The sequence below is a fragment of the Thermobia domestica genome, chromosome 18 (assembly GCF_964235325.1).
Source record: "Thermobia domestica chromosome 18, izTheDome1.hap1.1, whole genome shotgun sequence".
Lineage (NCBI taxonomy): Eukaryota > Metazoa > Arthropoda > Insecta > Zygentoma > Lepismatidae > Thermobia > Thermobia domestica.
This window is the reverse complement of record NC_137471.1, coordinates 64417149-64429671: the sequence shown is the minus strand read 5'-3', so window position 1 is coordinate 64429671 and position 12523 is coordinate 64417149. Positions and strand designations below refer to the sequence as shown.

Here is a 12523-nt window from a genome sequence, read left to right as displayed (position 1 = left end):
CGCCTTTAGCAATAAGAAGACGAATCACAGCGTGTATTTCACAGTAGGCGGGGTTCTCAATCGGCAGAGGCGTTTTATCTACTCACAAAAAAAGTTAATACGATTAAATATTTCCATAGTTGTGTCTGTGGGTTGCCAACAGATGTAGGTATATTGAGCACATACGCAGGATGCAGATCGCAGTGCTGCAACGGTCGAATTTCAACATGCCTTATATATATATACACAAATGAAATAAATGTTTATTTTTCCAGATATCTTGCTCAAGGAGGTTTAAGGCCTAAGCTCCCCTTGCACACCCCATTTATGACTTATTTATAGTTTATGAATGTTAAATGATTTTTTAGAAGTTAAAAATATAATTGGTTTCCAACAGTGTAGGCCTACTTAAATTTTCATATTTTTCTGAAGAAAAATGTTTAAAAAAATCATTTCACAGCCAGTAAAACAGTGATATTTTGATAGTGTTCTTTTCAGAAGTGATGTGGTCAGTGGCGTACTTACGATTTTGTTTCGGGGATGCTTTGCTAACTTTCGGGGGGCGGGCTTTGCCTGAAAATGTGAAAATTCTGCAAGATATTTCATATACTTTACTATAGTAAGTAAGATTTCAGGGGGGCTTAAGCCCGGAAGTCCTCCTAAATACGCCACTGGATGTGGTCTACCGTTATTGTTAACTACTTTTAAACTTAACGTGTGTGTAATTTTAAATTAAAACAAAATTACGTCTGTTCAGTTAACTAACCTGCATATTTAGATTTTTCCATTCTATCGCAGAGTCTACACCCACCCACCCACCCACACACACACCGTTTTTCTTGTAACAAAATAAGGTCTAAGAATTTTTTGTCTTAACTTTTTAGCAGATATTTACGAGGGTCACTACGAAAGTTTTAAAATGTGAAATAACATACATACTTAAAATCAATTTAACACTTACATTTTCTTAAAGTATTCACCATTACACTGTATACACTTTTGCATCCTCGAAAATCACTTTTGGAAGCAGTGTTGCCAGTCTTTTTCTTCAAATGTTGAAGGTTCATTCTCGTAAGCCACTACAGCTTCTTCAGGGCTGCAAAATCTCTTCCCACGCATGCGATCTTTGATCCTGGGGAACAGGAAAAAAAATCACATGGTGCCAGGTAAGGGCTATATGGCGGATGAGTCAAAAGTTTGACCTCCGTAGATTCTAAAAACTAAATTGTGATGTTGGCCGTGTGTGCGGACGCGTTGTCATGATGAAGCAGGATCCCATGCAATCCAGTTCTTGGACGCCGTTCCCGAAGCTTCTGGAACACTTTCGTTAGGCAAACAGTGGTGTACCACTGAGCAGTAACAGTCCTTTGTTCTTTAAGTGGAACAGTTGCAACATGGCCAGATTTGGAGAAGAAATTTGCGACCATCTTCTTCCCCACACTTCGCGGTTGCTTCACTTTCGTGGCTGGATTTTAGTCTGAAAAGATCCAAACTGTAGACTGGCGTTTATTTTCAGGGTCAAATTGATAGATCCAAGTCTCATCACCTGTAACAATGTCAGAGACGCGTCGAGAATTGCCTCCATCAAATCTTGCAAGCATTTCTTCACACCATTTCACATGCATGCGCTTCTGCTGTTCAGTCAAAGTGTGAGGCACTCAACGAGATGAAACCTTCCTGAGCTGAAGATGATCAGAATTTTTGTTACTGCTGGCGATCCAATGTTCACTGTAGATTCAATGTCCTTGAAAGTTGTTCGAGGTTTTTCTCGAATCATTTGTTCCATAGCATCAATGTTTTCATCTGACACAGCTGTTGCCGGACGTCCAGCTCTTTCTTCATCTTTAAGCGATGTCCGGCCTCTTCTAAAATCACCAAACCACCGAAAAATTGTAGCACGGGAAGGAGCAAGATCCCCAAATGCGCCCTGCAAACGGTCAAGGCTTTGCGTCTCGTTCAAACCACTTTTGAAATCGTAAAGGATCATTGCCCGAAAATGTTCCCTTTCGAGCTCCATTCTAGACAGCCGAATACTGCTCACATCAACAAACAAGTGAAAGCGATACGGCCATGCCGATAAGCGAGGTGAGTTGAAACTTGCTTCGCTTCTTCGCTCTAGATACCACTACCGAACGCAATTGTTGGAATTCAAATACTATGCCACAACAATGCGTATCTCAAAACTTTCGTAGTGACCCTCGTATTTAAACACCCCTTAACTACGGGCCTGCATGAAAATTAAACTGTAGGGTCTGATAAGTTCAACAAAATTGAAGCTATTGAGGACATTTTCTTTTAATTAACAAGGTAAATGTTGTATGAGAAAAGGTTTTTGATTTATCCGAGTAATTTGCAAGCAATAGCTTCATACTTACAAGGGAACATCTTATATTGATAGTAGCATTGCCCAATAAAATAATGTGCAATCGATAGAGGGGTGAAGAAAAGTGAGAAATCCAGTTTTACGGGCCGACACATAAAAACACAGGAGATACAGAGGAAAGAAGGATCTAGAATCATGTGAAGATAGTAAATGCGAAAGATACACTGACACAGAAAGAATTTCAAAATCATGAAAGTAATCAAAATGGCATTTAGACTACAGTATAGTAAGCAAACACTGTACCCCAAGACATGCTCAATAACATGATATGTAATGCAGTGTTGGCAACTGAGCACATAATGATTTGTTAAATGACTCGGAACACAAATTATAACATCCAGAAAATCTAATTATGAGTAGAACCCTACCTGTGACGTCTTGATATACAGTGTTGTCAACATTTGAAGATAGGCCTACATGAATTCTTATATGAATCTTGGATGTAGAAGAGTACATATAGTACACGATTCGAACTATTGAAACCAAAATATGATACCATAAACAAGAATATAATCACTGAAGTGCGAAAATAAAGGACGAAGCACAGTGTCGAAGCAGTTTTGCCAAAGTGAAAATCGGAATAATATTAAACACAACACACAAAATTTTATATAGGAATTCATATAGGCCTATCTTAAAGCGTTTGCAACACTGTACATCAAGACGTCACAGGTATGGTTCTACTCATAATTAGATTTTCTAAATGTTATACTTTGTGTTCCGTGCCATTTCACGAATCTTCATTTTGTGCTTAGTTGGCAACACTGTATTGTATATGTTATTGAGCATGTCTGTGGGTACAATGTTTGCTTACTATAATGTTGTGTAAATGTCACTTTGATTACTTTAATCATTTTGAAGTTCTTTCTGTGTCAGTGTGTCTTTTCCATTGCTATCTTCACATGATTCTAGATCCTTCTTTCCTCTGTATCTCCTGTGGTTTTGGGTGTCGGCCGGTAAAACTTTGGATTTCTCACTTTTCTTCACTCCTCTATCGATTGCACATTGTTTGATTGGACAATGCTTCTATCAATATAAGATGATCCCTTGTTAGTGTTAAAGAAATTTATTTTAATCTTCTTAAGGCCAGACTATACTAGAATGTATGATGCACAGTGATGTGACCTGGAGCTACGAACTCCATCCTCCAATTGTTTTATTGATTGAACTTTTACATTCCTCCTAGCACCTGGGTATAAAAAACTCAATCTACATTTTACAGTACAACTATTTTCAACCACGACCCCTTTACCACCTGAAAGACTGAAATCTCACTGTGTGTACATATTGATCCAATAGACCAATATACATTTTTCGTACTGTAGCTTTCCACGATTATGCACTGGGTCTGGACTGATGACGATAAGATGGATTATAATTATGGAGTTATGAAAGTGGAAGGAAACGGGAGAACCACGAGAAAAACCCGCACATTGTGTTTGTCCATCACACAGCCCACTTGGCAGAAGCTGGAATCGAATCAGAGAAACCCGCGCCAGAGTTGAGCGCTCACTACTAAGCCACCACGGCCCCCTCCAATAGATGTCGAATAGGCGACAGTCAGCTAATCAATTTTTTTTGATAAATAGGATGTTTTAATGTTTAGTTGCTTCACATATGTGTAAATGATTTAAACTGATCAACAATAGTGACGGTATACTGCTTTTATTTAACACCTATTTTTTCGAACCCTGCCTTAGCTTTCTGAATTTGCAGTGTCGAGCTTTGAGATTACCCTTTTTTAAATTTAAGAATTACATGAAATTCAAGAGTTACAGAAAGCTTATATAGTACGTAGTCTCTGAACAGTGGCGGATCTAGAAGGTAAAAACTGGGGAGGCTGCCATACCCCAGACTATGAGAAGGATATTATGAATTTACTATAAAGTTTCAAAAATACATATATAATAGCTTAAATTATTTTCGTCACCCTGAAATCTGGGGGACCAAGGCCCCCTGCCCCAGGTTAGATCCGCCACTGTCTTTGAACATCGACTCTAATCACGAATTGAATAACTTCTTGATATTTTGTGAAACATTGATAAAAAAAAAAAAAACAGTAAATGAATTCGGAAAAGAATTCTTTCATTTCATTATTAAGTCAGTTGCACCAAATTTTCTTCATAGGAGCCGCGGTGTCTCGGTGGCAGAGCGTTCACCTCCAGCTATTGGTTCTATTCCAGCTATTGGTTCCTTGGTTCTATTCCAGCTATTGGTTCCTTGGTTCTATTCCAGCTATTGGTTCCTTGGTTCTATTCCAGCTATTGATTCCTTGGTTCTATTCCAGCTCGCACCAAGTGAACTTTGTGGTGGAAAAACACTATGTGCGTAGGTTTTGGTTCTCCCGTTTCCTCCCACTTTCTTCATTCCACCATTTCATTCATTTCTCATCATTACTGTCTCCTTTAACCTAGCCTGCATAATAGTGGGACGTAAAACTTAAAGATTTCATTCCACTTTCCAAACTATGTTCATACTATTATCATGTTGGTGCAAGGTAAGAAATTGAGATTATAGTCTTCCCTGCTGATCTTCTGGCTGGCACGTACAACTTCAGTATAAGGGTCTTGGGTTCGAATCTTGTGGAAGATTCCGCCACCATTGATTCCACTGAAATTCGATCGCACCACCTTAAGCTGTAGTTCCAGGTCTCTTATAGCTCAGTGCAACGAATAGGAACAAACAACAAGCGACTAAGAATATATTATGTAGCCCAGAAGGCATGCCTTATTAGAGAGGTTTACATGTAGAGCCCGAGTACTTTTGGTTAATCTAATGGTTAGTCCACGCATCTTTAATGCACGTAGTTTCGATTCGATTCCGGTGGGAGAGCATTATACGCATTAAACGCTCAACGTTTCACATAACCTCGCTGCTAAAATGAGGCGTTAAACTTCAACAAACATATAGAGTATGACAGACTTTAATACCAAATCAACGTTATTTAAAATTGTACGTAACTTGTTTATACATGAAACCTCTAAACCAGGGGTGGGAAATATTCGATCTTAAGGTCATATGCGACATTCAGAGTCGTACAGTGTAACCTCCTGGGCTAATTATGAAAAGTACTAAATAAAAATCATTTAGCATTTTTCACAAAGGTCCAGGAGGTTACGTTTTATGACTGTGAATGTTGCATTTAGTCTTTACACCCCCATAATCCCCACCATAGCCTAAACCATATACATGCGCACGAGACGCTGATTGGATTCGAGGTAAGAGCTCATGTGGTTCGGATCGTGTTAAGCTGTATGCCATCGTCTTATACAGTCTCAGAGCTGAAAGGACATTAAATTCCAATCAAACGAACCCAAAACATAAATATTCAAAATCAAAAGTGCTTTTGGGGATGGAAAACTTGGGTTCGATTGCCGGTGGGATCTCATGTGGTTCAAAATCTCCTGTTAAGCTGTAGGTTCACGTCTCACATACTCACGTTGTTGAAAGAGACACCAAACCCAACCAGCCAATCAACATGCTTTTTCATCTTTGTTAAGAGTAAACTCGAAACCTATTACAACCATCGATTATGTAGAAATAACGTAATTGTGCATACATTACTGAAAACTGATTTCAATATATGTTCAACTTTTTCTCTGAAGTTGCTGGCAAAATAAATTAGAGATTAATGGGGTAGCTCTTTTGCATCTGACTGTACATAAAATCCATGCTACCGATTTTAACATAACGTTTTTTTTTTGGGGGGGGGATAGCCATTCATATATCATCTAACATGACACCAATGAGGATTTTAATACAAATACGAAAGCCCAAACAAATTTCAAGGTGTCTGGGTATCCTCACCTCCATGCATAAAACTGACAGAAATGTAACTAAATGATGCCTATTTACAAATACAGTGATACAACCATGATACGTACATTACGAAACCAATCTATAGGTTTTCCCTCTTATGCTATCAAGTAATTAGAAAGGCAACCCGAAAATACTATTCTTTTCTCACTCAAATTTGCATGAATTCTACATTCTCCAATTTTTGAATCAGGTTATAATGAATCTGAGGTAAATACACTGCAATGACATCAACGTCAAACAATGAACACAATTGATATTAATCTATTCAAATATTTGATCATTATCATTATCTTTTCTTCAATAATGCGTTTATTTTAATATCAAACACATCACTATTGCTTTAATTTTATAGTCCCTTTTCAACACTACGTAAGACGTGAATCTGCCGTTTCAAGTCGAATCCAGAACAACATATTGCAAAATTTCAATGTGCTTCCATCGGGAATTAAAGCCGGGACCACGTATACCAAAAACGCACACATGCACTAACCATGGGTAGCGTTCCCGGGAGTTTCGATGGGGCCAGCCCCACCTCCGCCTGAAATTTGCTTGGGACCCTAAATCTGCATATTTTTGGTGATATGTTTTCTTGGATATCTTTCAACGAAACGTACATACCCAACCAGATCCCCATCCCCGAAGTTATACAGAATTCGGATCACTCACGCTACCCACTAGATCAGTGATTCTCAACCATTTTAGACTGGCAACACAGTTTCCTGAACGTTCGAGGAAATCATAACATACTTGTTTGATATAATAATAATAATAATATAATATCTATTATAATAGTGAATCCAATTAGTTTTTGTAGTGACTCTATAGCTTTCAGCATTTTTGCTACCGCTGGAGGCGTTGACTGGTACAATCTGTCTCGATTTTAACTAATTATTATTAAATTCTTCATAATTTTTAAATTCTAAAATTTCGCGACACACCTTAAGGGACTGCGTGATACACCAGTGTCACGACACACATAGGTTGAGAACCACTGTGCTAAATAAAACAAGTCCTCTCAACTGTATTGTTCTTGTTACATGGGTTGTAATAAACTATATATTTCACCACAGATTCATACTCAGAAATGTTCGTTGTGAGGCTCTGAAGTCGGAAGTCAGGAGTGGTTGAGCCACGTGTGTGTGAAATTGGTACAGACAAAAATCAAGATATTTATTTTTAATAATTTCTAAGCCCATAAGCCAATAAATTACTAAACCCATTTTCTAGCAGAAGTTTCCCAGTTGATTCATTTATTATAGTCTAAGTTTAAAAAGGAACATCTAGGTCTATGTGACTGAAAAATTGTACGTATAGTAACAAAAAACAGAATACGATATTTAATTGTCGTCCGTATTTGTTTACTTTTGAGTTCGCTATACTTATTAGAACAAATAATTATGCGAAAGAAATTTTATTTAACAATTTATCGAATCATCACGAACACAATAATAGTACATTTGAGGATATCTGTACAAATTTAGTATTTCTCTGTATTTAGAAAAAAACGAAGTCCTGGATAAATGTTATACTGTTTAAAATACATATCAACAAACTTTATTTCAGTCCAATACTGTATTTCTGTAGAAAAACTTCACTTGTACTGTAGTTATTTCTATTAACACAACACAAGCATAATAATAATAATTTAAGGTTCAAACAAATGAATGCGGTTTGAAACACTTACCGTTTAAACAAATGCAGTAGTGCAACTTAAAAGAATTCTTGTTATAATCAATTTTAGAGAGAATTCAGAACTAACTAAACACTACGTGAATCAGTATCGAACATGTTAAAATAAACATGCATCCATATGGATTATGCTGAAGTTTAGAAGACATCCAACTACTTAAAAATACATTAGTATTTTGCTATTTTAAATTTAATAGAAACTTCAATTATTCATGCGTCTTATATGTTTGTTTCTATATAAAGCAAATCTTGTTGGTACATGCTATTTTAGTACACACGTAATTTTCCCTACACGAAAAACATACAATTGCTTATTATTACAAACTATTTTTGTAATTCAAAATTATTTTGGAAATTAGCTTAAATTTTAGAATAAATTAACTGAGAATATATTTTCCCTATTTCAACCTCACTTCATAGGGAATATAATAAACAGACTTTTCTTAAGACATATTTTGATACTTCCATTATGGGACAATCGTATATAAAATGTAAATAGTGTTAGAAGACAAATATATTTTGAAATTTTGCTTTAACATGCATAATTGTTCTCTAATGGCTAAGCACTATGTTTTCAAACAGTACTAACTCAGTATTCTATAAAACTAACCCTTGTACTAGTAACAAATACTTACTAATTATATAAATCAGTTTTCATGATGCATGAGTTTATAACATAACACGACGTTTTCGATCCCTTTTGATTTTCAGTGGTTCCTTCACGAAACACCATTCCACTGTAATTGGTTGTCCCAAAATATCGGTTCCATCTAATCCCTCTCTGGCCTTTTGAGCTTCTTTGTAGGTCTCGTACTCAATAAGAGCGTAGCCTTTCAAGTAGCCAGTACGACGATCCAGGTTCAAATGCATGTTTCTGATCTCACCATATTCGGCGAATTTCTCATGGACATCTTCCTCTTGGGCCTCTTCATGGACACCAGTGACGAAAAGAATCCAACCTTCCACAGATTTCTGAGGAGTGAATTCTACAACACTTGTTCTTGGAGTATCAAGACTTGAACCATCTTCCGTAATTATGATTCGGGACTCGAATCCACGACCTTTTCTTCGCCTAACCCGGCTCTTTACTCGTACAACTCCTCGGTCACTTTCATCAGTTAAATCTAATTCTTCATGATGAACTATATCGAGACAATCTGACATTTTTCAAGTTATTTAAAGTTAAACAAGCTAGCAACAAGAAAATCTTTCCACAAACAGTGAGCTCAAAAACAGATTACACTGTTCCAAAGCAATTTTATACGAAGATAGCACTATTGGCTGAAGTACAACAGCGGCATGCAGTGGCAGAATTTCTAACTACTGATAATACATAATACTATACCAACACTTCCCTTTCTGTAGTAATTGAATGAATAAATTGAATACAATTTAATGTGTAGGCTAACTATAATTTATGCAGTATTATTTAGTTAATAAATATGGTGGAAGGAGTGCAGTAATTCCAAGATGCCAACAATGAACACAATGCTTGTTCAGAATTACGTAATCTGAAAAATTAGCTGTTTATCTACATAAAATTCTTTGACATACGTAGAATTTGCGGCAGAGCTGCCACTTCAAGTATTTAGTACCAGATTTGCTGATTTTTTTAGTTTTAACAGTGCGGTTCCCGGAATTATTTTACTGATTTAAAAGTTCAGAGGTCTGACTTATTTTATTTATAAACGTTAATTTCTCCCAATATATAGGCTATCTGTACTACAGTAAGTCCTTTTCTTAATCGCACATAAGTTAGTGTGCTTTTCTTACTTAACAGAAACATTCCTTATCCCATAGCAGGAAATTTAAAATTTGAACTAATATTTTTCGCTTATTTTGAAGGTAAAGAAGTTATAAAAACGTAAAAAGTAGGTGAAGTATGTTATTTAATTCCAATCAAAAAGGCACCTCATAGTCATGGTTGCGTAAGCTACTTTCCCAAGTAAACGGGTACAAATACGACATGAATTTGGAAGAACAACTTAAGAGAAGTTGCAAATCTATTGGGGGAAAAAGTAACACATTTGTTTGCTTGAAAAACAAAACACACGAAAATTAATTAGTGTTATCTTTTAGTAAGCTACAGATTTACTATTTTGTACGTATATTCAACAAGAATTTAAGTGTTAGCCTTTAAGAACCAGGAGAGAGAGAGAGAGAGAGAAAAAAAGAAAATTTCAGCTAATATGCTTTACTCCTTATGCAACAGCGAGGTTATGAAAGAAAGCACATGCTATTATCTGGTCTCCAAACCACGAGCGGGCCTTGAATCCAATACACTTGTAGGGTGTACAGCAGGCCCGTAGCCAGCCCAAAAATGTAGAGGGAGCCGGTAGAAGTTAGGGGGCCCGATCCAACTATATTATAGTTCAATTGTAAGCCTACCATGAAAATTATAGGGCTCCAATAAAAATTTAGGGGGCGGCTTCCCTACCCGCCGTGGGTATGGCCTGGGTGTACAGACCGTTATGTAAGATCAATCCCTGCAGTACAGGACGTTCCCCACCACATTATCTCGCTGCGAAGAAAACTACATTACAGAACCGCACTATCAGACACTGTAACAAAGACGGGGAGAGAGAGGGGGGAGGGAGGGGGAGAAAATTTAATAAGCATCTGTTTTATTTTTCAGTCTGTCATGGAAATAGAATGTACAAAAATGAAGTAGATGGCGCTTTCGAGCTGAAGAATCATTGCTTAAGTTAATTTGCGGCAATATAAGGGAGATCATTATAAAGCCCGTCCTTTGCTTTAGTCGTCTATGGGGGGATACGGTGACTCAGTTGTAGACTGTTAACATCTGATGCGATCCCCAGTCAAGTAAGTTTGTGGTGGACAATATTGTGTCCTTGGGTTTTTTCGGAGCTCTCCCGTTTTCCCCCACAATCTCATTTCACCAATTCTTCCATCATCATTCACTTGCCTTAATCATCTGTCTTCCTTAGCCTACAACGTGTAATCGTGCTTTAGCCTAACAGACATTACGTAGGACGTTAAACTCAAAGATTTCATTTTCATTTCATTAAGAATTGAAAGCGTCCCGAAAAATATAAGGTCATATTGAAATTAAAAACAAAAGAAAATTAAGGACCTCGAAGCAAATGTATTCATGAAAATAAATAGTACAGAGTATGGAATTAATTTTAAACATGTTGATCACTTACAAGACGACCTTCTGATTTTGAAGATGACGTCGAACGATAGCTACCATCCTGCATACTATAAGTCATGTTATTACTTTGTTAGAACACTTCATGTAGAATAATTGATGTATGGGCGTCAAGTGAAACCGAATTTACTAATCCCTACGTAAGGGTTTTCGTCATAAACCTACCTACAGTATCTTACGGACTACAATTATTTACTATTTATTTCAATTATAAGTGGAAAATTCACATATTTGTCTTTGGGTTTGTATGTTTGCTTCCACAGTAACGTTTCAGAGGTAAATACATTTAAAATGTACTTCAAGAATATTCATCCGTTTCTTAAATGCTTCAAAAAAGTTACATAAAGATATATGTACCGTGTCATGCGAAAACGAACTAAGCGCCACTTTCATACTTTTAAGAAAATTACGTTTAAAGGTTGATGTCCAGCATTAAGGTAGCCGTAATCTAAAGTGAAATTATGTTTCTTTTTTTTTGGAAAGGTGTTGGTTTTCCTCTCTTTTCGATTGTGCAAAACGTTCTAATGCTTATCAGGAACCAATCGTCGCATTTACGTGGATTTTCAAAATTTGGCGCTTAGTTCACTTTTGCATAACACGGTACATATGAAGTCAAATTAAATTGCGAAGTTTAAAGTGCATTGAAAATACTTTATTTCAACTTTCTTAATCATAATTTTTATGCATAAGGACGTTGAAAAGCATGCAAATCTACTGCACAGTCCTCATTTTCAAAACAATATGTGTCAGTCCTGCTTTGGAGAGAACCAGAAAATCATTCTCACCTTCATAGCGCGCGTCAGCACAGAGGTGAGGCTTCGCTCGATTTTCTTCTCTTCTGTCCTATTCAAGAATGTAGAAAAAGGAAGTTTTCAGTCACGGAAAATGTGTGAGTGTGATTACAATGTAGGTAAGGATAGGCGTTTGGAAGATTGTCAGACCTTAAACTTTAAAAAAAGAAAAAAAATCATTTTTACCTCCATGAACTAGATTACAGGGCTATTCCAAAGCTCTCATTGGATTCTCTTGAGATACTTCTGTTTTCTTCTCTACCCTTGTAAGCTTGTCGAGAATTACTTTAATGTCATAAAGCACATCCCCAAAATTACTACCAAGTTTGATTGTATTTTGATATCTTTCACTATAAATTTAATAATTTTAGGAAATAGCAATGCCAGCCAGCATTGAACAATTTATGTTTATCCCTTAGAGAAAAAGAAGTCATTCTTTTGAAATTTTTCGGAGGGGAAGTACATCGACATTTAAATTAGAGTACATGGGTGGCCATGTTTTTCAGTTTCAGAGGGAGAATGAATGTAAATTCATTTGCAGCAGTAAGAAAACTGAATACTATTCTCAACACAGACTAAAATATCGTCGCATGAGAACAGAGAAACGTAACTCCATTTTTGTAGGTTTACAGGCGAGAGGACAAAAATATTATTTTCTTAGAAAGATGTGTTTCTAATAAGATGGTAATT

General features: G+C 36.5%; 1 protein-coding gene and 1 pseudogene across 1 annotated transcript in view; one reads left to right on the top strand and one right to left on the bottom strand.

The window, feature by feature from the left end:
- Positions 1-12523, top strand: part of LOC145674883 (neurensin-1-like) — a 467202-nt gene that overhangs the window by 158261 nt on the left and 296418 nt on the right. The gene's annotated exons all lie outside the window — the stretch shown is intronic.
- Positions 7833-9092, bottom strand: LOC145675960 (RNA-binding protein 8A pseudogene; annotated as a pseudogene).